Source organism: Channa argus, unplaced genomic scaffold (assembly GCF_033026475.1).
Source record: "Channa argus isolate prfri unplaced genomic scaffold, Channa argus male v1.0 Contig053, whole genome shotgun sequence".
NCBI lineage: Eukaryota > Metazoa > Chordata > Actinopteri > Anabantiformes > Channidae > Channa > Channa argus.
This window is the reverse complement of record NW_027125272.1, coordinates 208,643-236,000: the sequence shown is the minus strand read 5'-3', so window position 1 is coordinate 236,000 and position 27,358 is coordinate 208,643. Positions and strand designations below refer to the sequence as shown.

Below are 27,358 nucleotides of genomic sequence, written 5' to 3'. Positions count from 1 at the left end.
CCCTTCCTCTCTTCTTTTTTCTTCCCCCCCCTTAAAATTCCCTTTTCAACCAGTGTCCCTAGCTAGTTTTTCAGTACCATTTAGGAAAGTGTTGGGAAGATCTGCATTGTAAAGTCTGAATAGTCCTAAAAAAATGCCATGCTGACCAAAACAAACTACAGTGAGCAGTTACATTACACCATAGTGGATCCGCCTTCCAACCACGTTAGTCTGTTAAACTAAATGTCATTGACATCTTTTGTCAGCTGGACTTGGCACCTAATCTTCTTACCTCTAATCTTCTGGATTAGAGGTACGTAGAACAAGTCCCTCCCCACCCTTCGATAGCTCAGTTGGTAGAGCGGAGGACTGTAGGTTAGTCAGCTGGGATCCTTAAGTCGCTGGTTCAACTCCGGCTCGAAGGAGAACATTTTGGCGGAAAAGTCCAGGTACTGCTCTAACGCCATGGCTATTTGTCCCTATACTAACATCTCCCGCTGCAAGGACATTTTTTCAAAGCTCTGCAACATGTTGCCTTTACTCACCAAAGCTCCTGCTCCAATTTACAGGACTGCTTTTGACCATGGATTAAAACAGGGTTCTCAAGCTTGCGGCCTGCGAGACAATATTTTGTGGCCCTCAGGACGATATGAAAGTTTAATCTTTAGTGCGGCCAGCGAGTTCTATACGAATGGCACTTTCCCGCGTTGTGTGCAGAAGGTTCCTTTTTTTGTGCAAGCTGGAGCTGAACGAACCTACCAATCACACTGGACTATATGGCTCCCGAGGGCGGGCCATCAGCCGGGGTTGATGCAAGCAGAGAAACATTGCACAACTATGGAGGCGCTCGTGTAACATCACATAGCCGTCATAGAATTCCTACTTGTTACTGTGTTTGAAATGAGAATGTTTGACTTCGAGCTGGACGAAGTCAATGTTACCGCCGTTAAGGACCAACACCGACGTTCCGTTGACGATGTCACTAATGGGTGTGGACCTTCAATGGGGCCATTCAGCCAGCTCCCGCCCGCCGTCCCGCTTCGGAGTCAGGCTGGAGCCTCATCAAAGGCTTACCTGCCTCGGTTACATAAGCAACAGAACATCGGTGTTGGGTAGGACGTACAGCTGAATCCATGGGGTTATTATAGAAACTAAAAGCCAGTGAATAACGCCTCCATGGCTGCATCCCATTGTTTTATATAATAAATAATTAATGTTGTCCCAGCTGATAATGAACAGCCCGGTCGCTGTCGAGAAAATTGACCCCCGGCTCCCCTGAGCCTGTGCCTTTTTGGGAGCACATATTTGTGCAAAAAGTTTTTCTATAACTTCAAAAAGTCCAAGTACAGGTCGAGACTTACTGACGATCTTCTTCAAGCCATAGTGAGGGTGTCAACTGCTTCCTCGCTCAAGCCAAATGTGGCTCAGCTATGTGAGAGGAAGCGCTGCCAGGTCTCTGGCAGCAGGAAGCAGGCAAGAGAAGCCATGTTTAGAAAAACCGTTCATGTTCACAAGAACCCATTATAGTTAAAGAACTGTTAGTAGTGATGTTTGAGAAGATTAGATTTTTTGAACAAAGCTTTTTCAGTGGAATACCTGATGCAGCCCAGCCACACCCAGACTCTGCGTCCTGCAGCCCTCAGGTAATTTGAGTTTGAGACCCCTGGAATCAACAGACGGTGGCCTAGCCACCTTCGCGTGAGCCTCCAGGAGTGTTGTTGTGGCCGAGTGGTTAAGGCGATGGACTAGAAATCCATTGGGGTCTCCCCGCGCAGGTTCGAATCCTGCCAACAATGTGAAGTTCCCCTGATGTTGTTTTACCTTGGATAAGGTTCTTGATTGACCATTGCATAATTAGTGTTGTGTTCCTAGCTTGTTTTTCAGTACCAATTGGGAAAGTGTTGGGAACATCTGCTGAGGCATTGTACTGTATATTAATGAATCTGCTGCTGCACATTGTAAAGGCTGAATAGTCCTAAACAAATACCATGCTGACCAAAACAAACTACAGTGAGCAACTACATTGCAACATAGTGGATCCGCCTTCCAACCACATTAGCCTGTTAAACTAAATGTCATTAACATCTTTTGTCAGCTGGACTTGGCACCTAATCCAGGGATGGTGTAATTTGTTAGTGTTTTGGGGTTTTGTATATAGACAGGTTTTAAATTGTTATTGTATATAGTTTTTAGTTGTTGTGTTTGCACTCTCTCTTTAAAAAAATGTGGGGAAAAAAACACAACTCTTGTGGTGTAATAGCAACACATCCATCCTTTGGGTGGAAGACTCCAGGTGCAAATCCTGGCAAGAGTGTGTTAGGTGCACAATCAGTATTTCATTTGCTGGGTTTCATATACCAGTTTTCATTAAGAGATTTTTAATAGAATCTGTCACCCTACTATGTGTTTATATTGAGGTAATAATGGGTGGTTGAGGTGTTTATATTAAGATGTGATTCTAATGATTTGCCCTAATTCATGTTTAAAATGAATTTGAACCATATCTCAATGTATGCTGAAGTATTGACATTTTCTGTGTTACTGTTACTGTGTATTATGGATTTTATATTGAATTTTTCTCCTTTTCTTTCTGTTTCTCTTCCCCCCTTCCTCTCTTCTTTTTTCTTCCCCCCCCCTTAAAATTCCCTTTTCAACCAGTGTCCCTAGCTAGTTTTTCAGTACCATTTATGAAAGTGTTGGGAACATCTGCATTGTAAAGTCTGAATAGTCCTAAAAAAATGCCATGCTGACCAAAACAAACTACAGTGAGCAATTACATTACACCATAGTGGATCCGCATTCCAACCACGTTAGTCTGTTAAACTAAATGTCATTGACATCTTTTGTCAGCTGGACTTGGCACCTAATCCAGAGACAAGCATAAGCCGGTGTAACTAAAAGATGGTTACGTACGTACATGGATTGTTACCATCTTCTGCATTAGAAGTACGTAGAACAAGTCCCTCCCCACCCTTCGATAGCTCAGTTGGTAGAGCGGAGGACTGTAGGTTAGTCAGCTGGGATCTTTAGGTCGCTGGTTCAACTCCGGCTCGAAGGAGAACATTTTGGCGGAACAGTCCAGGTACTGCTCTAACGCCATGGCTACTTGTCCCTATACTAACATCTCCCGCTGCAAGGACATTTTTTCAAAGCTCTGCAACATGTTGCCTTTACTCACCAAAGCTCCTGCTGCCAGTCAGGCTGGAGCCTCATCAAAGGCTTACCTGCCTCGGTTACATAAGCAACAGAACATTGGTGTTGGGTAGGACGTACAGCTGAATCCATGGGGTTATTATAGAAACTAAAAGCCAGTGAATAACGCCTCCATGGCTGCATCCCATTGTTTTATATAATAAATAATTAATGTTGTCCCAGCTGATAATGAACAGCCCGGTCGCTGTCGAGAAAATTGACCCCCGGCTCCCCTGAGCCTGTGCCTTTTTGGGAGCACATATTTGTGCAAAAAGTTTTTCTATAACTTCAAAAAGTCCAAGTACAGGTCGAGACTTACTGACGATCTTCTTCAAGCCATAGTGAGGGTGTCAACTGCTTCCTCGCTCAAGCCAAATGTGGCTCAGCTATGTGAGAGGAAGCGCTGCCAGGTCTCTGGCAGCAGGAAGCAGGCAAGAGAAGCCATGTTTAGAAAAACCGTTCATGTTCACAAGAACCCATTATAGTTAAAGAACTGTTAGTAGTGATGTTTGAGAAGATTAGATTTTTTGAACAAAGCTTTTTCAGTGGAATACCTGATGCAGCCCAGCCACACCCAGACTCTGCGTCCTGCAGCCCTCAGGTAATTTGAGTTTGAGACCCCTGGAATCAACAGACGGTGGGCTAGCCACCTTCGCGTGAGCCTCCAGGAGTGTTGTTGTGGCCGAGTGGTTAAGGCGATGGACTAGAAATCCATTGGGGTCTCCCCGCGCAGGTTCGAATCCTGCCAACAATGTGAAGTTCCCCTGATGTTGTTTTACCTTGGATAAGGTTCTTGATTGACCATTGCATAATTAGTGTTGTGTTCCTAGCTTGTTTTTCAGTACCAATTGGGAAAGTGTTGGGAACATCTGCTGAGGCATTGTACTGTATATTAATGAATCTGCTGCTGCACATTGTAAAGGCTGAAAAGCCCTAAACAAATACCATGCTGACCAAAACAAACTACAGTGAGCAATTACATTGCAACATAGTGGATCCGCCTTCCAACCACATTAGCCTTTTAAACTAAATGTCATTAAAATCTTTGTCAGCTGGACTTGGCACCTAATCCAGGGATGGTGTAATTTGTTAGTGTTTTGGGGTTTTGTATATAGACAGGTTTTAAATTGTTATTGTATATAGTTTTTAGTTGTTGTGTTTGCACTCTCTCTTTAAAAAAATGTGGGGAAAAAAACACAACTCTTGTGGTGTAATAGCAACACATCCATCCTTTGGGTGGAAGACTCCAGGTGCAAATCCTGGCAAGAGTGTGTTAGGTGCACAATCAGTATTTCATTTGCTGGGTTTCATATACCAGTTTTCATTAAGAGATTTTTAATAGAATCTGTCACCCTACTATGTGTTTATATTGAGGTAATAATGGGTGGTTGAGGTGTTTATATTAAGATGTGATTCTAATGATTTGCCCTAATTCATGTTTAAAATGAATTTGAACCATATCTCAATGTATGCTGAAGTATTGACACTTTCTGTGTTACTGTTACTGTGTATTATGGATTTTATATTGAATTTTTCTCCTTTTCTTTCTGTTTCTCTTCCCCCCTTCCTCTCTTCTTTTTTCTTCCCTCCCCTTAAAATTCCCTTTTCAACCAGTGTCCCTAGCTAGTTTTTCAGTACCATTTAGGAAAGTGTTGGGAAGATCTGCATTGTAAAGTCTGAATATTCCTAAAAAAATGCCATGCTGACCAAAACAAACTACAGTGAGCAGTTACATTACACCATAGTGGATCCGCCTTCCAACCACGTTAGTCTGTTAAACTAAATGTCATTGACATCTTTTGTCAGCTGGACTTGGCACCTAATCTTCTTACCTCTAATCTTCTGGATTAGAGGTACGTAGAACAAGTCCCTCCCCACCCTTCGATAGCTCAGTTGGTAGAGCGGAAGACTGTAGGTTAGTCAGCTGGGATCCTTAGGTCGCTGGTTCAACTCCGGCTCGAAGGAGAACATTTTGGCGGAACAGTCCAGGTACTGCTCTAACGCCATGGCTACTTGTCCCTATACTAACATCTCCCGCTGCAAGGACATTTTTTCAAAGCTCTGCAACATGTTGCCTTTACTCACCAAAGCTCCTGCTCCAATTTACAGGACTGCTTTTGACCATGGATTAAAACAGGGTTCTCAAGCTTGCGGCCTGCGAGACAATATTTTGTGGCCCTCAGGACGATATGAAAGTTTAATCTTTAGTGCGGCCAGCGAGTTCTATACGAATGGCACTTTCCCGCGTTGTGTGCAGAAGGTTCCTTTTTTTGTGCAAGCTGGAGCTGAACGAACCTACCAATCACACTGGACTATATGGCTCCCGAGGGCGGGCCATCAGCCGGGGTTGATGCAAGCAGAGAAACATTGCACAACTATGGAGGCGCTCGTGTAACATCACATAGCCGTCATAGAATTCCTACTTGTTACTGTGTTTGAAATGAGAATGTTTGACTTCGAGCTGGACGAAGTCAATGTTACCGCCGTTAAGGACCAACACCGACGTTCCGTTGACGATGTCACTAATGGGTGTGGACCTTCAATGGGGCCATTCAGCCAGCTCCCGCCCGCCGTCCCGCTTCGGAGTCAGGCTGGAGCCTCATCAAAGGCTTACCTGCCTCGGTTACATAAGCAACAGAACATCGGTGTTGGGTAGGACGTACAGCTGAATCCATGGGGTTATTATAGAAACTAAAAGCCAGTGAATAACGCCTCCATGGCTGCATCCCATTGTTTTATATAATAAATAATTAATGTTGTCCCAGCTGATAATGAACAGCCCGGTCGCTGTCGAGAAAATTGACCCCCGGCTCCCCTGAGCCTGTGCCTTTTTGGGAGCACATATTTGTGCAAAAAGTTTTTCTATAACTTCAAAAAGTCCAAGTACAGGTCGAGACTTACTGACGATCTTCTTCAAGCCATAGTGAGGGTGTCAACTGCTTCCTCGCTCAAGCCAAATGTGGCTCAGCTATGTGAGAGGAAGCGCTGCCAGGTCTCTGGCAGCAGGAAGCAGGCAAGAGAAGCCATGTTTAGAAAAACCGTTCATGTTCACAAGAACCCATTATAGTTAAAGAACTGTTAGTAGTGATGTTTGAGAAGATTAGATTTTTTGAACAAAGCTTTTTCATTGGAATACCTGATGCAGCCCAGCCACACCCAGACTCTGCGTCCTGCAGCCCTCAGGTAATTTGAGTTTGAGACCCCTGGAATCAACAGACGGTGGCCTAGCCACCTTCGCGTGAGCCTCCAGGAGTGTTGTTGTGGCCGAGTGGTTAAGGCGATGGACTAGAAATCCATTGGGGTCTCCCCGCGCAGGTTCGAATCCTGCCAACAATGTGAAGCTCCCCTGATGTTGTTTTACCTTGGATAAGGTTCTTGATTGACCATTGCATAATTAGTGTTGTGTTCCTAGCTTGTTTTTCAGTACCAATTGGGAAAGTGTTGGGAACATCTGCTGAGGCATTGTACTGTATATTAATGAATCTGCTGCTGCACATTGTAAAGGCTGAATAGTCCTAAACAAATACCATGCTGACCAAAACAAACTACAGTGAGCAACTACATTGCAACATAGTGGATCCGCCTTCCAACCACATTAGCCTGTTAAACTAAATGTCATTAACATCTTTTGTCAGCTGGACTTGGCACCTAATCCAGGGATGGTGTAATTTGTTAGTGTTTTGGGGTTTTGTATATAGACAGGTTTTAAATTGTTATTGTATATAGTTTTTAGTTGTTGTGTTTGCACTCTCTCTTTAAAAAAATGTGGGGAAAAAAACACAACTCTTGTGGTGTAATAGCAACACATCCATCCTTTGGGTGGAAGACTCCAGGTGCAAATCCTGGCAAGAGTGTGTTAGGTGCACAATCAGTATTTCATTTGCTGGGTTTCATATACCAGTTTTCTTTAAGAGATTTTTAATAGAATCTGTCACCCTACTATGTGTTTATATTGAGGTAATAATGGGTGGTTGAGGTGTTTATATTAAGATGTGATTCTAATGATTTGCCCTAATTCATGTTTAAAATGAATTTGAACCATATCTCAATGTATGCTGAAGTATTGACACTTTCTGTGTTACTGTTACTGTGTATTATGGATTTTATATTGAATTTTTCTCCTTTTCTTTCTGTTTCTCTTCCCCCCTTCCTCTCTTCTTTTTTCTTCCCCCCCCCTTAAAATTCCCTTTTCAACCAGTGACCCTAGCTAGTTTTTCAGTACCATTTATGAAAGTGTTGGGAACATCTGCATTGTAAAGTCTGAATAGTCCTAAAAAAATGCCATGCTGACCAAAACAAACTACAGTGAGCAATTACATTACACCATAGTGGATCCGCATTCCAACCACGTTAGTCTGTTAAACTAAATGTCATTGACATCTTTTGTCAGCTGGACTTGGCACCTAATCCAGAGAAAAGCATGAGCCGGTGTAACTAAAAGATGGTTACGTACGTACATGGATTGTTACCATCTTCTGCATTAGAAGTACGTAGAACAAGTCCCTCCCCACCCTTCGATAGCTCAGTTGGTAGAGCGGAGGACTGTAGGTTAGTCAGCTGGGATCCTTAGGTTGCTGGTTCAACTCCGGCTCGAAGGAGAACATTTTGGCGGACCAGTCCAGGTACTGCTCTAACGCCATGGCTACTTGTCCCTATACTAACATCTCCCGCTGCAAGGACATTTTTTCAAAGCTCTGCAACATGTTGCCTTTACTCACCAAAGCTCCTGCTCCAATTTACAGGACTGCTTTTGACCATGGATTAAAACAGGGTTCTCAAGCTTGCGGCCTGCGAGACAATATTTTGTGGCCCTCAGGACGATATGAAAGTTTAATCTTTAGTGCGGCCAGTGAGTTCTATACGAATGGCACTTTCCCGCGTTGTGTGCAGAAGGTTCCTTTTTTTGTGCAAGCTGGAGCTGAACGAACCTACCAATCACACTGGACTATATGGCTCCCGAGGGCGGGCCATCAGCCGGGGTTGATGCAAGCAGAGAAACATTGCACAACTATGGAGGCGCTCGTGTAACATCACATAGCCGTCATAGAATTCCTACTTGTTACTGTGTTTGAAATGAGAATGTTTGACTTCGAGCTGGACGAAGTCAATGTTACCGCCGTTAAGGACCAACACCGACGTTCCGTTGACGATGTCACTAATGGGTGTGGACCTTCAATGGGGCCATTCAGCCAGCTCCCGCCCGCCGTCCCGCTTCGGAGTCAGGCTGGAGCCTCATCAAAGGCTTACCTGCCTCGGTTACATAAGCAACAGAACATCGGTGTTGGGTAGGACGTACAGCTGAATCCATGGGGTTATTATAGAAACTAAAAGCCAGTGAATAACGCCTCCATGGCTGCATCCCATTGTTTTATATAATAAATAATTAATGTTGTCCCAGCTGATAATGAACAGCCCGGTCGCTGTCGAGAAAATTGACCCCCGGCTCCCCTGAGCCTGTGCCTTTTTGGGAGCACATATTTGTGCAAAAAGTTTTTCTATAACTTCAAAAAGTCCAAGTACAGGTCGAGACTTACTGACGATCTTCTTCAAGCCATAGTGAGGGTGTCAACTGCTTCCTCGCTCAAGCCAAATGTGGCTCAGCTATGTGAGAGGAAGCGCTGCCAGGTCTCTGGCAGCAGGAAGCAGGCAAGAGAAGCCATGTTTACAAAAACCGTTAATGTTCAAAAGAACCCATTATAGTTAAAGAACTGTTAGTAGTGATGTTTGAGAAGATTAGATTTTTTGAACAAAGCTTTTTCAGTGGAATACCTGATGCAGCCCAGCCACACCCAGACTCTGCATCCTGCAGCCCTCAGGTAATTTGAGTTTGAGACCCCTGGAATCAACAGACGGTGGCCTAGCCACCTTCGCGTGAGCCTCCAGGAGTGTTGTTGTGGCCGAGTGGTTAAGGTGATGGACTAGAAATCCATTGGGGTCTCCCCGCGCAGGTTCGAATCCTGCCAACAATGTGAAGTTCCCCTGATGTTGTTTTACCTTGGATAAGATTCTTGATTGACCATTGCATAATTAGTGTTGTGTTCCTAGCTTGTTTTTCAGTACCAATTGGGAAAGTGTTGGGAACATCTGCTGAGGCATTGTACTGTATATTAATGAATATGCTGCTGCACATTGTAAAGGCTGAATAGTCCTAAATAAATACCATGCTGACCAAAACAAACTACAGTGAGCAATTACATTGCAACATAGTGGATCCGCCTTCCAACCACATTAGCTTTTAAACTAAATGTCATTAAAATTTTTTGTCAGCTGGACTTGGCACCTAATCCAGGGATGGTGTAATTTGTTAGTGTTTTGGGGTTTTGTATATAGACAGGTTTTAAATTGTTATTGTATATAGTTTTTAGTTGTTGTGTTTGCACTCTCTCTTTAAAAAAATGTGGGGAAAAAAACACAACCCTTGTGGTGTAATAGCAACACATCCATCCTTTGGGTGGAAGACTCCAGGTGCAAATCCTGGCAAGAGTGTGTTAGGTGCACAATCAGTATTTCATTTGCTGGGTTTCATATACCAGTTTTCATTAAGAGATTTTTAATAGAATCTGTCACCCTACTATGTGTTTATATTGAGGTAATAATGGGTGGTTGAGGTGTTTATATTAAGATGTGATTCTAATGATTTGCCCTAATTCATGTTTAAAATGAATTTGAACCATATCTCAATGTATGCTGAAGTATTGACACTTTCTGTGTTACTGTTACTGTGTATTATGGATTTTATATTGAATTTTTCTCCTTTTCTTTCTGTTTCTCTTCCCCCCTTCCTCTCTTCTTTTTTCTTCCCCCCCCTTAAAATTCCCTTTTCAACCAGTGTCCCTAGCTAGTTTTTCAGTACCATTTAGGAAAGTGTTGGGAAGATCTGCATTGTAAAGTCTGAATATTCCTAAAAAAATGCCATGCTGACCAAAACAAACTACAGTGAGCAGTTACATTACACCATAGTGGATCCGCCCTCCAACCACGTTAGTCTGTTAAACTAAATGTCATTGACATCTTTTGTCAGCTGGACTTGGCACCTAATCTTCTTACCTCTAATCTTCTGGGTTAGAGGTACGTAGAACAAGTCCCTCCCCACCCTTCGATAGCTCAGTTGGTAGAGCGGAGGACTGTAGGTTAGTCAGCTGGGATCCTTAGGTCGCTGGTTCAACTCCGGCTCGAAGGAGAACATTTTGGCGGAACAGTCCAGGTACTGCTCTAACGCCATGGCTACTTGTCCCTATACTAACATCTCCCGCTGCAAGGACATTTTTTCAAAGCTCTGCAACATGTTGCCTTTACTCACCAAAGCTCCTGCTCCAATTTACAGGACTGCTTTTGACCATGGATTAAAACAGGGTTCTCAAGCTTGCGGCCTGCGAGACAATATTTTGTGGCCCTCAGGACGATATGAAAGTTTAATCTTTAGTGCGGCCAGCGAGTTCTATACGAATGGCACTTTCCCGCGTTGTGTGCAGAAGGTTCCTTTTTTTGTGCAAGCTGGAGCTGAACGAACCTACCAATCACACTGGACTATATGGCTCCCGAGGGCGGGCCATCAGCCGGGGTTGATGCAAGCAGAGAAACATTGCACAACTATGGAGGCGCTCGTGTAACATCACATAGCCGTCATAGAATTCCTACTTGTTACTGTGTTTGAAATGAGAATGTTTGACTTCGAGCTGGACGAAGTCAATGTTACCGCCGTTAAGGACCAACACCGACGTTCCGTTGACGATGTCACTAATGGGTGTGGACCTTCAATGGGGCCATTCAGCCAGCTCCCGCCCGCCGTCCCGCTTCGGAGTCAGGCTGGAGCCTCATCAAAGGCTTACCTGCCTCGGTTACATAAGCAACAGAACATTGGTGTTGGGTAGGACGTACAGCTGAATCCATGGGGTTATTATAGAAACTAAAAGCCAGTGAATAACGCCTCCATGGCTGCATCCCATTGTTTTATATAATAAATAATTAATGTTGTCCCAGCTGATAATGAACAGCCCGGTCGCTGTCGAGAAAATTGACCCCCGGCTCCCCTGAGCCTGTGCCTTTTTGGGAGCACATATTTGTGCAAAAAGTTTTTCTATAACTTCAAAAAGTCCAAGTACAGGTCGAGACTTACTGACGATCTTCTTCAAGCCATAGTGAGGGTGTCAACTGCTTCCTCGCTCAAGCCAAATGTGGCTCAGCTATGTGAGAGGAAGCGCTGCCAGGTCTCTGGCAGCAGGAAGCAGGCAAGAGAAGCCATGTTTAGAAAAACCGTTAATGTTCACAAGAACCCATTATAGTTAAAGAACTGTTAGTAGTGATGTTTGAGAAGATTAGATTTTTTGAACAAAGCTTTTTCAGTGGAATACCTGATGCAGCCCAGCCACACCCAGACTCTGCGTCCTGCAGCCCTCAGGTAATTTGAGTTTGAGACCCCTGGAATCAACAGACGGTGGCCTAGCCACCTTCGCGTGAGCCTCCAGGAGTGTTGTTGTGGCCGAGTGGTTAAGGCGATGGACTAGAAATCCATTGGGGTCTCCCCGCGCAGGTTCGAATCCTGCCAACAACGTGAAGTTCCCCTGATGTTGTTTTACCTTGGATAAGGTTCTTGATTGACCATTGCATAATTAGTGTTGTGTTCCTAGCTTGTTTTTCAGTACCAATTGGGAAAGTGTTGGGAACATCTGCTGAGGCATTGTACTGTATATTAATGAATATGCTGCTGCACATTGTAAAGGCTGAATAGTCCTAAACAAATACCATGCTGACCAAAACGAACTACAGTGAGCAATTACATTGCAACATAGTGGATCCGCCTTCCAACCACATTAGCCTTTTAAACTAAATGTCATTAAAATCTTTTGTCAGCTGGACTTGGCACCTAATCCAGGGATGGTGTAATTTGTTAGTGTTTTGGGGTTTTGTATATAGACAGGTTTTAAATTGTTATTGTATATAGTTTTTAGTTGTTGTGTTTGCACTCTCTCTTTAAAAAAATGTGGGGAAAAAAACACAACTCTTGTGGTGTAATAGCAACACATCCATCCTTTGGGTGGAAGACTCCAGGTGCAAATCCTGGCAAGAGTGTGTTAGGTGCACAATCAGTATTTCATTTGCTGGGTTTCATATACCAGTTTTCATTAAGAGATTTTTAATAGAATCTGTCACCCTACTATGTGTTTATATTGAGGTAATAATGGGTGGTTGAGGTGTTTATATTAAGATGTGATTCTAATGATTTGCCCTAATTCATGTTTAAAATGAATTTGAACCATATCTCAATGTATGCTGAAGTATTGACACTTTCTGTGTTACTGTTACTGTGTATTATGGATTTTATATTGAATTTTTCTCCTTTTCTTTCTGTTTCTCTTCCCCCCTTCCTCTCTTCTTTTTTCTTCCCCCCCCTTAAAATTCCCTTTTCAACCAGTGTCCCTAGCTAGTTTTTCAGTACCATTTAGGAAAGTGTTGGGAAGATCTGCATTGTAAAGTCTGAATATTCCTAAAAAAATGCCATGCTGACCAAAACAAACTACAGTGAGCAGTTACATTACACCATAGTGGATCCGCCTTCCAACCACGTTAGTCTGTTAAACTAAATGTCATTGACATCTTTTGTCAGCTGGACTTGGCACCTAATCTTCTTACCTCTAATCTTCTGGATTAGAGGTACGTAGAACAAGTCCCTCCCCACCCTTCGATAGCTCAGTTGGTAGAGCGGAGGACTGTAGGTTAGTCAGCTGGGATCCTTAAGTCGCTGGTTCAACTCCGGCTCGAAGGAGAACATTTTGGCGGAAAAGTCCAGGTACTGCTCTAACGCCATGGCTATTTGTCCCTATACTAACATCTCCCGCTGCAAGGACATTTTTTCAAAGCTCTGCAACATGTTGCCTTTACTCACCAAAGCTCCTGCTCCAATTTACAGGACTGCTTTTGACCATGGATTAAAACAGGGTTCTCAAGCTTGCGGCCTGCGAGACAATATTTTGTGGCCCTCAGGACGATATGAAAGTTTAATCTTTAGTGCGGCCAGCGAGTTCTATACGAATGGCACTTTCCCGCGTTGTGTGCAGAAGGTTCCTTTTTTTGTGCAAGCTGGAGCTGAACGAACCTACCAATCACACTGGACTATATGGCTCCCGAGGGCGGGCCATCAGCCGGGGTTGATGCAAGCAGAGAAACATTGCACAACTATGGAGGCGCTCGTGTAACATCACATAGCCGTCATAGAATTCCTACTTGTTACTGTGTTTGAAATGAGAATGTTTGACTTCGAGCTGGACGAAGTCAATGTTACCGCCGTTAAGGACCAACACCGACGTTCCGTTGACGATGTCACTAATGGGTGTGGACCTTCAATGGGGCCATTCAGCCAGCTCCCGCCCGCCGTCCCGCTTCGGAGTCAGGCTGGAGCCTCATCAAAGGCTTACCTGCCTCGGTTACATAAGCAACAGAACATCGGTGTTGGGTAGGACGTACAGCTGAATCCATGGGGTTATTATAGAAACTAAAAGCCAGTGAATAACGCCTCCATGGCTGCATCCCATTGTTTTATATAATAAATAATTAATGTTGTCCCAGCTGATAATGAACAGCCCGGTCGCTGTCGAGAAAATTGACCCCCGGCTCCCCTGAGCCTGTGCCTTTTTGGGAGCACATATTTGTGCAAAAAGTTTTTCTATAACTTCAAAAAGTCCAAGTACAGGTCGAGACTTACTGACGATCTTCTTCAAGCCATAGTGAGGGTGTCAACTGCTTCCTCGCTCAAGCCAAATGTGGCTCAGCTATGTGAGAGGAAGCGCTGCCAGGTCTCTGGCAGCAGGAAGCAGGCAAGAGAAGCCATGTTTAGAAAAACCGTTCATGTTCACAAGAACCCATTATAGTTAAAGAACTGTTAGTAGTGATGTTTGAGAAGATTAGATTTTTTGAACAAAGCTTTTTCAGTGGAATACCTGATGCAGCCCAGCCACACCCAGACTCTGCGTCCTGCAGCCCTCAGGTAATTTGAGTTTGAGACCCCTGGAATCAACAGACGGTGGCCTAGCCACCTTCGCGTGAGCCTCCAGGAGTGTTGTTGTGGCCGAGTGGTTAAGGCGATGGACTAGAAATCCATTGGGGTCTCCCCGCGCAGGTTCGAATCCTGCCAACAATGTGAAGTTCCCCTGATGTTGTTTTACCTTGGATAAGGTTCTTGATTGACCATTGCATAATTAGTGTTGTGTTCCTAGCTTGTTTTTCAGTACCAATTGGGAAAGTGTTGGGAACATCTGCTGAGGCATTGTACTGTATATTAATGAATCTGCTGCTGCACATTGTAAAGGCTGAATAGTCCTAAACAAATACCATGCTGACCAAAACAAACTACAGTGAGCAACTACATTGCAACATAGTGGATCCGCCTTCCAACCACATTAGCCTGTTAAACTAAATGTCATTAACATCTTTTGTCAGCTGGACTTGGCACCTAATCCAGGGATGGTGTAATTTGTTAGTGTTTTGGGGTTTTGTATATAGACAGGTTTTAAATTGTTATTGTATATAGTTTTTAGTTGTTGTGTTTGCACTCTCTCTTTAAAAAAATGTGGGGAAAAAAACACAACTCTTGTGGTGTAATAGCAACACATCCATCCTTTGGGTGGAAGACTCCAGGTGCAAATCCTGGCAAGAGTGTGTTAGGTGCACAATCAGTATTTCATTTGCTGGGTTTCATATACCAGTTTTCATTAAGAGATTTTTAATAGAATCTGTCACCCTACTATGTGTTTATATTGAGGTAATAATGGGTGGTTGAGGTGTTTATATTAAGATGTGATTCTAATGATTTGCCCTAATTCATGTTTAAAATGAATTTGAACCATATCTCAATGTATGCTGAAGTATTGACATTTTCTGTGTTACTGTTACTGTGTATTATGGATTTTATATTGAATTTTTCTCCTTTTCTTTCTGTTTCTCTTCCCCCCTTCCTCTCTTCTTTTTTCTTCCCCCCCCCTTAAAATTCCCTTTTCAACCAGTGTCCCTAGCTAGTTTTTCAGTACCATTTATGAAAGTGTTGGGAACATCTGCATTGTAAAGTCTGAATAGTCCTAAAAAAATGCCATGCTGACCAAAACAAACTACAGTGAGCAATTACATTACACCATAGTGGATCCGCATTCCAACCACGTTAGTCTGTTAAACTAAATGTCATTGACATCTTTTGTCAGCTGGACTTGGCACCTAATCCAGAGACAAGCATAAGCCGGTGTAACTAAAAGATGGTTACGTACGTACATGGATTGTTACCATCTTCTGCATTAGAAGTACGTAGAACAAGTCCCTCCCCACCCTTCGATAGCTCAGTTGGTAGAGCGGAGGACTGTAGGTTAGTCAGCTGGGATCTTTAGGTCGCTGGTTCAACTCCGGCTCGAAGGAGAACATTTTGGCGGAACAGTCCAGGTACTGCTCTAACGCCATGGCTACTTGTCCCTATACTAACATCTCCCGCTGCAAGGACATTTTTTCAAAGCTCTGCAACATGTTGCCTTTACTCACCAAAGCTCCTGCTGCCAGTCAGGCTGGAGCCTCATCAAAGGCTTACCTGCCTCGGTTACATAAGCAACAGAACATTGGTGTTGGGTAGGACGTACAGCTGAATCCATGGGGTTATTATAGAAACTAAAAGCCAGTGAATAACGCCTCCATGGCTGCATCCCATTGTTTTATATAATAAATAATTAATGTTGTCCCAGCTGATAATGAACAGCCCGGTCGCTGTCGAGAAAATTGACCCCCGGCTCCCCTGAGCCTGTGCCTTTTTGGGAGCACATATTTGTGCAAAAAGTTTTTCTATAACTTCAAAAAGTCCAAGTACAGGTCGAGACTTACTGACGATCTTCTTCAAGCCATAGTGAGGGTGTCAACTGCTTCCTCGCTCAAGCCAAATGTGGCTCAGCTATGTGAGAGGAAGCGCTGCCAGGTCTCTGGCAGCAGGAAGCAGGCAAGAGAAGCCATGTTTAGAAAAACCGTTCATGTTCACAAGAACCCATTATAGTTAAAGAACTGTTAGTAGTGATGTTTGAGAAGATTAGATTTTTTGAACAAAGCTTTTTCAGTGGAATACCTGATGCAGCCCAGCCACACCCAGACTCTGCGTCCTGCAGCCCTCAGGTAATTTGAGTTTGAGACCCCTGGAATCAACAGACGGTGGGCTAGCCACCTTCGCGTGAGCCTCCAGGAGTGTTGTTGTGGCCGAGTGGTTAAGGCGATGGACTAGAAATCCATTGGGGTCTCCCCGCGCAGGTTCGAATCCTGCCAACAATGTGAAGTTCCCCTGATGTTGTTTTACCTTGGATAAGGTTCTTGATTGACCATTGCATAATTAGTGTTGTGTTCCTAGCTTGTTTTTCAGTACCAATTGGGAAAGTGTTGGGAACATCTGCTGAGGCATTGTACTGTATATTAATGAATCTGCTGCTGCACATTGTAAAGGCTGAAAAGCCCTAAACAAATACCATGCTGACCAAAACAAACTACAGTGAGCAATTACATTGCAACATAGTGGATCCGCCTTCCAACCACATTAGCCTTTTAAACTAAATGTCATTAAAATCTTTGTCAGCTGGACTTGGCACCTAATCCAGGGATGGTGTAATTTGTTAGTGTTTTGGGGTTTTGTATATAGACAGGTTTTAAATTGTTATTGTATATAGTTTTTAGTTGTTGTGTTTGCACTCTCTCTTTAAAAAAATGTGGGGAAAAAAACACAACTCTTGTGGTGTAATAGCAACACATCCATCCTTTGGGTGGAAGACTCCAGGTGCAAATCCTGGCAAGAGTGTGTTAGGTGCACAATCAGTATTTCATTTGCTGGGTTTCATATACCAGTTTTCATTAAGAGATTTTTAATAGAATCTGTCACCCTACTATGTGTTTATATTGAGGTAATAATGGGTGGTTGAGGTGTTTATATTAAGATGTGATTCTAATGATTTGCCCTAATTCATGTTTAAAACGAATTTGAACCATATCTCAATGTATGCTGAAGTACTGACACTTTCTGTGTTACTGTTACTGTGTATTATGGATTTTATATTGAATTTTTCTCCTTTTCTTTCTGTTTCTCTTCCCCCCTTCCTCTCTTCTTTTTTCTTCCCTCCCCTTAAAATTCCCTTTTCAACCAGTGTCCCTAGCTAGTTTTTCAGTACCATTTAGGAAAGTGTTGGGAAGATCTGCATTGTAAAGTCTGAATATTCCTAAAAAAATGCCATGCTGACCAAAACAAACTACAGTGAGCAGTTACATTACACCATAGTGGATCCGCCTTCCAACCACGTTAGTCTGTTAAACTAAATGTCATTGACATCTTTTGTCAGCTGGACTTGGCACCTAATCTTCTTACCTCTAATCTTCTGGATTAGAGGTACGTAGAACAAGTCCCTCCCCACCCTTCGATAGCTCAGTTGGTAGAGCGGAAGACTGTAGGTTAGTCAGCTGGGATCCTTAGGTCGCTGGTTCAACTCCGGCTCGAAGGAGAACATTTTGGCGGAACAGTCCAGGTACTGCTCTAACGCCATGGCTACTTGTCCCTATACTAACATCTCCCGCTGCAAGGACATTTTTTCAAAGCTCTGCAACATGTTGCCTTTACTCACCAAAGCTCCTGCTCCAATTTACAGGACTGCTTTTGACCATGGATTAAAACAGGGTTCTCAAGCTTGCGGCCTGCGAGACAATATTTTGTGGCCCTCAGGACGATATGAAAGTTTAATCTTTAGTGCGGCCAGCGAGTTCTATACGAATGGCACTTTCCCGCGTTGTGTGCAGAAGGTTCCTTTTTTTGTGCAAGCTGGAGCTGAACGAACCTACCAATCACACTGGACTATATGGCTCCCGAGGGCGGGCCATCAGCCGGGGTTGATGCAAGCAGAGAAACATTGCACAACTATGGAGGCGCTCGTGTAACATCACATAGCCGTCATAGAATTCCTACTTGTTACTGTGTTTGAAATGAGAATGTTTGACTTCGAGCTGGACGAAGTCAATGTTACCGCCGTTAAGGACCAACACCGACGTTCCGTTGACGATGTCACTAATGGGTGTGGACCTTCAATGGGGCCATTCAGCCAGCTCCCGCCCGCCGTCCCGCTTCGGAGTCAGGCTGGAGCCTCATCAAAGGCTTACCTGCCTCGGTTACATAAGCAACAGAACATCGGTGTTGGGTAGGACGTACAGCTGAATCCATGGGGTTATTATAGAAACTAAAAGCCAGTGAATAACGCCTCCATGGCTGCATCCCATTGTTTTATATAATAAATAATTAATGTTGTCCCAGCTGATAATGAACAGCCCGGTCGCTGTCGAGAAAATTGACCCCCGGCTCCCCTGAGCCTGTGCCTTTTTGGGAGCACATATTTGTGCAAAAAGTTTTTCTATAACTTCAAAAAGTCCAAGTACAGGTCGAGACTTACTGACGATCTTCTTCAAGCCATAGTGAGGGTGTCAACTGCTTCCTCGCTCAAGCCAAATGTGGCTCAGCTATGTGAGAGGAAGCGCTGCCAGGTCTCTGGCAGCAGGAAGCAGGCAAGAGAAGCCATGTTTAGAAAAACCGTTCATGTTCACAAGAACCCATTATAGTTAAAGAACTGTTAGTAGTGATGTTTGAGAAGATTAGATTTTTTGAACAAAGCTTTTTCATTGGAATACCTGATGCAGCCCAGCCACACCCAGACTCTGCGTCCTGCAGCCCTCAGGTAATTTGAGTTTGAGACCCCTGGAATCAACAGACGGTGGCCTAGCCACCTTCGCGTGAGCCTCCAGGAGTGTTGTTGTGGCCGAGTGGTTAAGGCGATGGACTAGAAATCCATTGGGGTCTCCCCGCGCAGGTTCGAATCCTGCCAACAATGTGAAGCTCCCCTGATGTTGTTTTACCTTGGATAAGGTTCTTGATTGACCATTGCATAATTAGTGTTGTGTTCCTAGCTTGTTTTTCAGTACCAATTGGGAAAGTGTTGGGAACATCTGCTGAGGCATTGTACTGTATATTAATGAATCTGCTGCTGCACATTGTAAAGGCTGAATAGTCCTAAACAAATACCATGCTGACCAAAACAAACTACAGTGAGCAACTACATTGCAACATAGTGGATCCGCCTTCCAACCACATTAGCCTGTTAAACTAAATGTCATTAACATCTTTTGTCAGCTGGACTTGGCACCTAATCCAGGGATGGTGTAATTTGTTAGTGTTTTGGGGTTTTGTATATAGACAGGTTTTAAATTGTTATTGTATATAGTTTTTAGTTGTTGTGTTTGCACTCTCTCTTTAAAAAAATGTGGGGAAAAAAACACAACTCTTGTGGTGTAATAGCAACACATCCATCCTTTGGGTGGAAGACTCCAGGTGCAAATCCTGGCAAGAGTGTGTTAGGTGCACAATCAGTATTTCATTTGCTGGGTTTCATATACCAGTTTTCTTTAAGAGATTTTTAATAGAATCTGTCACCCTACTATGTGTTTATATTGAGGTAATAATGGGTGGTTGAGGTGTTTATATTAAGATGTGATTCTAATGATTTGCCCTAATTCATGTTTAAAATGAATTTGAACCATATCTCAATGTATGCTGAAGTATTGACACTTTCTGTGTTACTGTTACTGTGTATTATGGATTTTATATTGAATTTTTCTCCTTTTCTTTCTGTTTCTCTTCCCCCCTTCCTCTCTTCTTTTTTCTTCCCCCCCCCTTAAAATTCCCTTTTCAACCAGTGACCCTAGCTAGTTTTTCAGTACCATTTATGAAAGTGTTGGGAACATCTGCATTGTAAAGTCTGAATAGTCCTAAAAAAATGCCATGCTGACCAAAACAAACTACAGTGAGCAATTACATTACACCATAGTGGATCCGCATTCCAACCACGTTAGTCTGTTAAACTAAATGTCATTGACATCTTTTGTCAGCTGGACTTGGCACCTAATCCAGAGAAAAGCATGAGCCGGTGTAACTAAAAGATGGTTACGTACGTACATGGATTGTTACCATCTTCTGCATTAGAAGTACGTAGAACAAGTCCCTCCCCACCCTTCGATAGCTCAGTTGGTAGAGCGGAGGACTGTAGGTTAGTCAGCTGGGATCCTTAGGTTGCTGGTTCAACTCCGGCTCGAAGGAGAACATTTTGGCGGACCAGTCCAGGTACTGCTCTAACGCCATGGCTACTTGTCCCTATACTAACATCTCCCGCTGCAAGGACATTTTTTCAAAGCTCTGCAACATGTTGCCTTTACTCACCAAAGCTCCTGCTCCAATTTACAGGACTGCTTTTGACCATGGATTAAAACAGGGTTCTCAAGCTTGCGGCCTGCGAGACAATATTTTGTGGCCCTCAGGACGATATGAAAGTTTAATCTTTAGTGCGGCCAGTGAGTTCTATACGAATGGCACTTTCCCGCGTTGTGTGCAGAAGGTTCCTTTTTTTGTGCAAGCTGGAGCTGAACGAACCTACCAATCACACTGGACTATATGGCTCCCGAGGGCGGGCCATCAGCCGGGGTTGATGCAAGCAGAGAAACATTGCACAACTATGGAGGCGCTCGTGTAACATCACATAGCCGTCATAGAATTCCTACTTGTTACTGTGTTTGAAATGAGAATGTTTGACTTCGAGCTGGACGAAGTCAATGTTACCGCCGTTAAGGACCAACACCGACGTTCCGTTGACGATGTCACTAATGGGTGTGGACCTTCAATGGGGCCATTCAGCCAGCTCCCGCCCGCCGTCCCGCTTCGGAGTCAGGCTGGAGCCTCATCAAAGGCTTACCTGCCTCGGTTACATAAGCAACAGAACATCGGTGTTGGGTAGGACGTACAGCTGAATCCATGGGGTTATTATAGAAACTAAAAGCCAGTGAATAACGCCTCCATGGCTGCATCCCATTGTTTTATATAATAAATAATTAATGTTGTCCCAGCTGATAATGAACAGCCCGGTCGCTGTCGAGAAAATTGACCCCCGGCTCCCCTGAGCCTGTGCCTTTTTGGGAGCACATATTTGTGCAAAAAGTTTTTCTATAACTTCAAAAAGTCCAAGTACAGGTCGAGACTTACTGACGATCTTCTTCAAGCCATAGTGAGGGTGTCAACTGCTTCCTCGCTCAAGCCAAATGTGGCTCAGCTATGTGAGAGGAAGCGCTGCCAGGTCTCTGGCAGCAGGAAGCAGGCAAGAGAAGCCATGTTTACAAAAACCGTTAATGTTCAAAAGAACCCATTATAGTTAAAGAACTGTTAGTAGTGATGTTTGAGAAGATTAGATTTTTTGAACAAAGCTTTTTCAGTGGAATACCTGATGCAGCCCAGCCACACCCAGACTCTGCGTCCTGCAGCCCTCAGGTAATTTGAGTTTGAGACCCCTGGAATCAACAGACGGTGGCCTAGCCACCTTCGCGTGAGCCTCCAGGAGTGTTGTTGTGGCCGAGTGGTTAAGGTGATGGACTAGAAATCCATTGGGGTCTCCCCGCGCAGGTTCGAATCCTGCCAACAACGTGAAGTTCCCCTGATGTTGTTTTACCTTGGATAAGATTCTTGATTGACCATTGCATAATTAGTGTTGTGTTCCTAGCTTGTTTTTCAGTACCAATTGGGAAAGTGTTGGGAACATCTGCTGAGGCATTGTACTGTATATTAATGAATATGCTGCTGCACATTGTAAAGGCTGAATAGTCCTAAATAAATACCATGCTGACCAAAACAAACTACAGTGAGCAATTACATTGCAACATAGTGGATCCGCCTTCCAACCACATTAGCTTTTAAACTAAATGTCATTAAAATTTTTTGTCAGCTGGACTTGGCACCTAATCCAGGGATGGTGTAATTTGTTAGTGTTTTGGGGTTTTGTATATAGACAGGTTTTAAATTGTTATTGTATATAGTTTTTAGTAGTTGTGTTTGCACTCTCTCTTTAAAAAAATGTGGGGAAAAAAACACAACCCTTGTGGTGTAATAGCAACACATCCATCCTTTGGGTGGAAGACTCCAGGTGCAAATCCTGGCAAGAGTGTGTTAGGTGCACAATCAGTATTTCATTTGCTGGGTTTCATATACCAGTTTTCATTAAGAGATTTTTAATAGAATCTGTCACCCTACTATGTGTTTATATTGAGGTAATAATGGGTGGTTGAGGTGTTTATATTAAGATGTGATTCTAATGATTTGCCCTAATTCATGTTTAAAATGAATTTGAACCATATCTCAATGTATGCTGAAGTATTGACACTTTCTGTGTTACTGTTACTGTGTATTATGGATTTTATATTGAATTTTTCTCCTTTTCTTTCTGTTTCTCTTCCCCCCTTCCTCTCTTCTTTTTTCTTCCCCCCCCTTAAAATTCCCTTTTCAACCAGTGTCCCTAGCTAGTTTTTCAGTACCATTTAGGAAAGTGTTGGGAAGATCTGCATTGTAAAGTCTGAATATTCCTAAAAAAATGCCATGCTGACCAAAACAAACTACAGTGAGCAGTTACATTACACCATAGTGGATCCGCCCTCCAACCACGTTAGTCTGTTAAACTAAATGTCATTGACATCTTTTGTCAGCTGGACTTGGCACCTAATCTTCTTACCTCTAATCTTCTGGGTTAGAGGTACGTAGAACAAGTCCCTCCCCACCCTTCGATAGCTCAGTTGGTAGAGCGGAGGACTGTAGGTTAGTCAGCTGGGATCCTTAGGTCGCTGGTTCAACTCCGGCTCGAAGGAGAACATTTTGGCGGAACAGTCCAGGTACTGCTCTAACGCCATGGCTACTTGTCCCTATACTAACATCTCCCGCTGCAAGGACATTTTTTCAAAGCTCTGCAACATGTTGCCTTTACTCACCAAAGCTCCTGCTCCAATTTACAGGACTGCTTTTGACCATGGATTAAAACAGGGTTCTCAAGCTTGCGGCCTGCGAGACAATATTTTGTGGCCCTCAGGACGATATGAAAGTTTAATCTTTAGTGCGGCCAGCGAGTTCTATACGAATGGCACTTTCCCGCGTTGTGTGCAGAAGGTTCCTTTTTTTGTGCAAGCTGGAGCTGAACGAACCTACCAATCACACTGGACTATATGGCTCCCGAGGGCGGGCCATCAGCCGGGGTTGATGCAAGCAGAGAAACATTGCACAACTATGGAGGCGCTCGTGTAACATCACATAGCCGTCATAGAATTCCTACTTGTTACTGTGTTTGAAATGAGAATGTTTGACTTCGAGCTGGACGAAGTCAATGTTACCGCCGTTAAGGACCAACACCGACGTTCCGTTGACGATGTCACTAATGGGTGTGGACCTTCAATGGGGCCATTCAGCCAGCTCCCGCCCGCCGTCCCGCTTCGGAGTCAGGCTGGAGCCTCATCAAAGGCTTACCTGCCTCGGTTACATAAGCAACAGAACATCGGTGTTGGGTAGGACGTACAGCTGAATCCATGGGGTTATTATAGAAACTAAAAGCCAGTGAATAACGCCTCCATGGCTGCATCCCATTGTTTTATATAATAAATAATTAATGTTGTCCCAGCTGATAATGAACAGCCCGGTCGCTGTCGAGAAAATTGACCCCCGGCTCCCCTGAGCCTGTGCCTTTTTGGGAGCACATATTTGTGCAAAAAGTTTTTCTATAACTTCAAAAAGTCCAAGTACAGGTCGAGACTTACTGACGATCTTCTTCAAGCCATAGTGAGGGTGTCAACTGCTTCCTCGCTCAAGCCAAATGTGGCTCAGCTATGTGAGAGGAAGCGCTGCCAGGTCTCTGGCAGCAGGAAGCAGGCAAGAGAAGCCATGTTTAGAAAAACCGTTAATGTTCAAAAGAACCCATTATAGTTAAAGAACTGTTAGTAGTGATGTTTGAGAAGATTAGATTTTTTGAACAAAGCTTTTTCAGTGGAATACCTGATGCAGCCCAGCCACACCCAGACTCTGCGTCCTGCAGCCCTCAGGTAATTTGAGTTTGAGACCCCTGGAATCAACAGACGGTGGCCTAGCCACCTTCGCGTGAGCCTCCAGGAGTGTTGTTGTGGCCGAGTGGTTAAGGTGATGGACTAGAAATCCATTGGGGTCTCCCCGCGCAGGTTCGAATCCTGCCAACAACGTGAAGTTCCCCTGATGTTGTTTTACCTTGGATAAGGTTCTTGATTGACCATTGCATAATTAGTGTTGTGTTCCTAGCTTGTTTTTCAGTACCAATTGGGAAAGTGTTGGGAACATCTGCTGAGGCATTGTACTGTATATTAATGAATATGCTGCTGCACATTGTAAAGGCTGAATAGTCCTAAACAAATACCATGCTGACCAAAACAAACTACAGTGAGCAATTACATTGCAACATAGTGGATCCGCCTTCCAACCACATTAGCCTTTTAAACTAAATGTCATTAAAATCTTTTGTCAGCTGGACTTGGCACCTAATCCAGGGATGGTGTAATTTGTTAGTGTTTTGGGGTTTTGTATATAGACAGGTTTTAAATTGTTATTGTATATAGTTTTTAGTTGTTGTGTTTGCACTCTCTCTTTAAAAAAATGTGGGGAAAAAAACACAACTCTTGTGGTGTAATAGCAACACATCCATCCTTTGGGTGGAAGACTCCAGGTGCAAATCCTGGCAAGAGTGTGTTAGGTGCACAATCAGTATTTCATTTGCTGGGTTTCATATACCAGTTTTCATTAAGAGATTTTTAATAGAATCTGTCACCCTACTATGTGTTTATATTGAGGTAATAATGGGTGGTTGAGGTGTTTATATTAAGATGTGATTCTAATGATTTGCCCTAATTCATGTTTAAAATGAATTTGAACCATATCTCAATGTATGCTGAAGTATTGACACTTTATGTGTTACTGTTACTGTGTATTATGGATTTTATATTGAATTTTTCTCCTTTTCTTTCTGTTTCTCTTCCCCCCTTCCTCTCTTCTTTTTTCTTCCCCCCCCTTAAAATTCCCTTTTCAACCAGTGTCCCTAGCTAGTTTTTCAGTACCATTTAGGAAAGTGTTGGGAAGATCTGCATTGTAAAGTCTGAATATTCCTAAAAAAATGCCATGCTGACCAAAACAAACTACAGTGAGCAGTTACATTACACCATAGTGGATCCGCCCTCCAACCACGTTAGTCTGTTAAACTAAATGTCATTGACATCTTTTGTCAGCTGGACTTGGCACCTAATCTTCTTACCTCTAATCTTCTGGATTAGAGGTACGTAGAACAAGTCCCTCCCCACCCTTCGATAGCTCAGTTGGTAGAGCGGAGGACTGTAGGTTAGTCAGCTGGGATCCTTAGGTCGCTGGTTCAACTCCGGCTCGAAGGAGAACATTTTGGCGGAACAGTCCAGGTACTGCTCTAACGCCATGGCTACTTGTCCCTATACTAACATCTCCCGCTGCAAGGACATTTATTCAAAGCTCTGCAACATGTTGCCTTTACTCACCAAAGCTCCTGCTCCAATTTACAGGACTGCTTTTGACCATGGATTAAAACAGGGTTCTCAAGCTTGCGGCCTGCGAGACAATATTTTGTGGCCCTCAGGACGATATGAAAGTTTAATCTTTAGTGCGGCCAGCGAGTTCTATACGAATGGCACTTTCCCGCGTTGTGTGCAGAAGGTTCCTTTTTTTGTGCAAGCTGGAGCTGAACGAACCTACCAATCACACTGGACTATATGGCTCCCGAGGGCGGGCCATCAGCCGGGGTTGATGCAAGCAGAGAAACATTGCACAACTATGGAGGCGCTCGTGTAACATCACATAGCCGTCATAGAATTCCTACTTGTTACTGTGTTTGAAATGAGAATGTTTGACTTCGAGCTGGACGAAGTCAATGTTACCGCCGTTAAGGACCAACACCGACGTTCCGTTGACGATGTCACTAATGGGTGTGGACCTTCAATGGGGCCATTCAGCCAGCTCCCGCCCGCCGTCCCGCTTCGGAGTCAGGCTGGAGCCTCATCAAAGGCTTACCTGCCTCGGTTACATAAGCAACAGAACATCGGTGTTGGGTAGGACGTACAGCTGAATCCATGGGGTTATTATAGAAACTAAAAGCCAGTGAATAACGCCTCCATGGCTGCATCCCATTGTTTTATATAATAAATAATTAATGTTGTCCCAGCTGATAATGAACAGCCCGGTCGCAGTCGAGAAAATTGACCCCCGGCTCCCGGCTTAATTGACCATTGCATAATTAGTGTTGTGTTCCTAGCTTGTTTTTCAGTACCAATTGGGAAAGTGTTGGGAACATCTGCTGAGGCATTGTACTGTATATTAATGAATCTGCTGCTGCACATTGTAAAGGCTGAATAGTCCTAAACAAATACCATGCTGACCAAAACAAACTACAGTGAGCAACTACATTGCAACATAGTGGATCCGCCTTCCAACCACATTAGCCTGTTAAACTAAATGTCATTAACATCTTTTGTCAGCTGGACTTGGCACCTAATCCAGGGATGGTGTAATTTGTTAGTGTTTTGGGGTTTTGTATATAGACAGGTTTTAAATTGTTATTGTATATAGTTTTTAGTTGTTGTGTTTGCACTCTCTCTTTAAAAAAATGTGGGGAAAAAAACACAACTCTTGTGGTGTAATAGCAACACATCCATCCTTTGGGTGGAAGACTCCAGGTGCAAATCCTGGCAAGAGTGTGTTAGGTGCACAATCAGTATTTCATTTGCTGGGTTTCATATACCAGTTTTCATTAAGAGATTTTTAATAGAATCTGTCACCCTACTATGTGTTTATATTGAGGTAATAATGGGTGGTTGAGGTGTTTATATTAAGATGTGATTCTAATGATTTGCCCTAATTCATGTTTAAAATGAATTTGAACCATATCTCAATGTATGCTGAAGTATTGACATTTTCTGTGTTACTGTTACTGTGTATTATGGATTTTATATTGAATTTTTCTCCTTTTCTTTCTGTTTCTCTTCCCCCCTTCCTCTCTTCTTTTTTCTTCCCCCCCCCTTAAAATTCCCTTTTCAACCAGTGTCCCTAGCTAGTTTTTCAGTACCATTTATGAAAGTGTTGGGAACATCTGCATTGTAAAGTCTGAATAGTCCTAAAAAAATGCCATGCTGACCAAAACAAACTACAGTGAGCAATTACATTACACCATAGTGGATCCGCATTCCAACCACGTTAGTCTGTTAAACTAAATGTCATTGACATCTTTTGTCAGCTGGACTTGGCACCTAATCCAGAGAC

At 43.5% G+C, this 27,358-nt stretch overlaps 21 non-coding genes across 21 annotated transcripts; all 21 read left to right on the top strand.

The window, feature by feature from the left end:
• The first annotated feature begins 317 nt into the window (after positions 1-317).
• On the top strand, positions 318-404 carry trnay-gua (transfer RNA tyrosine (anticodon GUA)). The gene is given in 2 exon segments: positions 318-354; positions 369-404. It is a non-coding gene; the product is annotated as a tRNA-Tyr (tRNA).
• Positions 405-1,693: 1,289 nt separating this feature from the next.
• Positions 1,694-1,775, top strand: trnas-aga (transfer RNA serine (anticodon AGA)). The gene has a single exon. It is a non-coding gene; the product is annotated as a tRNA-Ser (tRNA).
• A 1,175-nt stretch (positions 1,776-2,950) lies between these two features.
• On the top strand, positions 2,951-3,037 carry trnay-gua (transfer RNA tyrosine (anticodon GUA)). Its single transcript is given in 2 exon segments — positions 2,951-2,987; positions 3,002-3,037. It is a non-coding gene; the product is annotated as a tRNA-Tyr (tRNA).
• Positions 3,038-3,843: 806 nt separating this feature from the next.
• On the top strand, positions 3,844-3,925 carry trnas-aga (transfer RNA serine (anticodon AGA)). The gene has a single exon. It is a non-coding gene; the product is annotated as a tRNA-Ser (tRNA).
• Positions 3,926-5,049: 1,124 nt separating this feature from the next.
• Positions 5,050-5,136, top strand: trnay-gua (transfer RNA tyrosine (anticodon GUA)). The gene is given in 2 exon segments: positions 5,050-5,086; positions 5,101-5,136. It is a non-coding gene; the product is annotated as a tRNA-Tyr (tRNA).
• Positions 5,137-6,425: 1,289 nt separating this feature from the next.
• Positions 6,426-6,507, top strand: trnas-aga (transfer RNA serine (anticodon AGA)). Its single transcript has one exon. It is a non-coding gene; the product is annotated as a tRNA-Ser (tRNA).
• A 1,175-nt stretch (positions 6,508-7,682) lies between these two features.
• trnay-gua (transfer RNA tyrosine (anticodon GUA)) lies at positions 7,683-7,769 on the top strand. The gene is given in 2 exon segments: positions 7,683-7,719; positions 7,734-7,769. It is a non-coding gene; the product is annotated as a tRNA-Tyr (tRNA).
• Positions 7,770-9,058: 1,289 nt separating this feature from the next.
• Positions 9,059-9,140, top strand: trnas-aga (transfer RNA serine (anticodon AGA)). The gene has a single exon. It is a non-coding gene; the product is annotated as a tRNA-Ser (tRNA).
• Positions 9,141-10,264: 1,124 nt separating this feature from the next.
• On the top strand, positions 10,265-10,351 carry trnay-gua (transfer RNA tyrosine (anticodon GUA)). Its single transcript is given in 2 exon segments — positions 10,265-10,301; positions 10,316-10,351. It is a non-coding gene; the product is annotated as a tRNA-Tyr (tRNA).
• A 1,289-nt stretch (positions 10,352-11,640) lies between these two features.
• trnas-aga (transfer RNA serine (anticodon AGA)) lies at positions 11,641-11,722 on the top strand. Its single transcript has one exon. It is a non-coding gene; the product is annotated as a tRNA-Ser (tRNA).
• A 1,125-nt stretch (positions 11,723-12,847) lies between these two features.
• On the top strand, positions 12,848-12,934 carry trnay-gua (transfer RNA tyrosine (anticodon GUA)). Its single transcript is given in 2 exon segments — positions 12,848-12,884; positions 12,899-12,934. It is a non-coding gene; the product is annotated as a tRNA-Tyr (tRNA).
• Positions 12,935-14,223: 1,289 nt separating this feature from the next.
• On the top strand, positions 14,224-14,305 carry trnas-aga (transfer RNA serine (anticodon AGA)). Its single transcript has one exon. It is a non-coding gene; the product is annotated as a tRNA-Ser (tRNA).
• Positions 14,306-15,480: 1,175 nt separating this feature from the next.
• Positions 15,481-15,567, top strand: trnay-gua (transfer RNA tyrosine (anticodon GUA)). Its single transcript is given in 2 exon segments — positions 15,481-15,517; positions 15,532-15,567. It is a non-coding gene; the product is annotated as a tRNA-Tyr (tRNA).
• An 806-nt stretch (positions 15,568-16,373) lies between these two features.
• Positions 16,374-16,455, top strand: trnas-aga (transfer RNA serine (anticodon AGA)). Its single transcript has one exon. It is a non-coding gene; the product is annotated as a tRNA-Ser (tRNA).
• A 1,124-nt stretch (positions 16,456-17,579) lies between these two features.
• Positions 17,580-17,666, top strand: trnay-gua (transfer RNA tyrosine (anticodon GUA)). Its single transcript is given in 2 exon segments — positions 17,580-17,616; positions 17,631-17,666. It is a non-coding gene; the product is annotated as a tRNA-Tyr (tRNA).
• A 1,289-nt stretch (positions 17,667-18,955) lies between these two features.
• Positions 18,956-19,037, top strand: trnas-aga (transfer RNA serine (anticodon AGA)). The gene has a single exon. It is a non-coding gene; the product is annotated as a tRNA-Ser (tRNA).
• A 1,175-nt stretch (positions 19,038-20,212) lies between these two features.
• On the top strand, positions 20,213-20,299 carry trnay-gua (transfer RNA tyrosine (anticodon GUA)). Its single transcript is given in 2 exon segments — positions 20,213-20,249; positions 20,264-20,299. It is a non-coding gene; the product is annotated as a tRNA-Tyr (tRNA).
• A 1,289-nt stretch (positions 20,300-21,588) lies between these two features.
• trnas-aga (transfer RNA serine (anticodon AGA)) lies at positions 21,589-21,670 on the top strand. Its single transcript has one exon. It is a non-coding gene; the product is annotated as a tRNA-Ser (tRNA).
• A 1,124-nt stretch (positions 21,671-22,794) lies between these two features.
• trnay-gua (transfer RNA tyrosine (anticodon GUA)) lies at positions 22,795-22,881 on the top strand. Its single transcript is given in 2 exon segments — positions 22,795-22,831; positions 22,846-22,881. It is a non-coding gene; the product is annotated as a tRNA-Tyr (tRNA).
• A 1,289-nt stretch (positions 22,882-24,170) lies between these two features.
• On the top strand, positions 24,171-24,252 carry trnas-aga (transfer RNA serine (anticodon AGA)). Its single transcript has one exon. It is a non-coding gene; the product is annotated as a tRNA-Ser (tRNA).
• A 1,125-nt stretch (positions 24,253-25,377) lies between these two features.
• trnay-gua (transfer RNA tyrosine (anticodon GUA)) lies at positions 25,378-25,464 on the top strand. Its single transcript is given in 2 exon segments — positions 25,378-25,414; positions 25,429-25,464. It is a non-coding gene; the product is annotated as a tRNA-Tyr (tRNA).
• Positions 25,465-27,358: the final 1,894 nt, after the last annotated feature.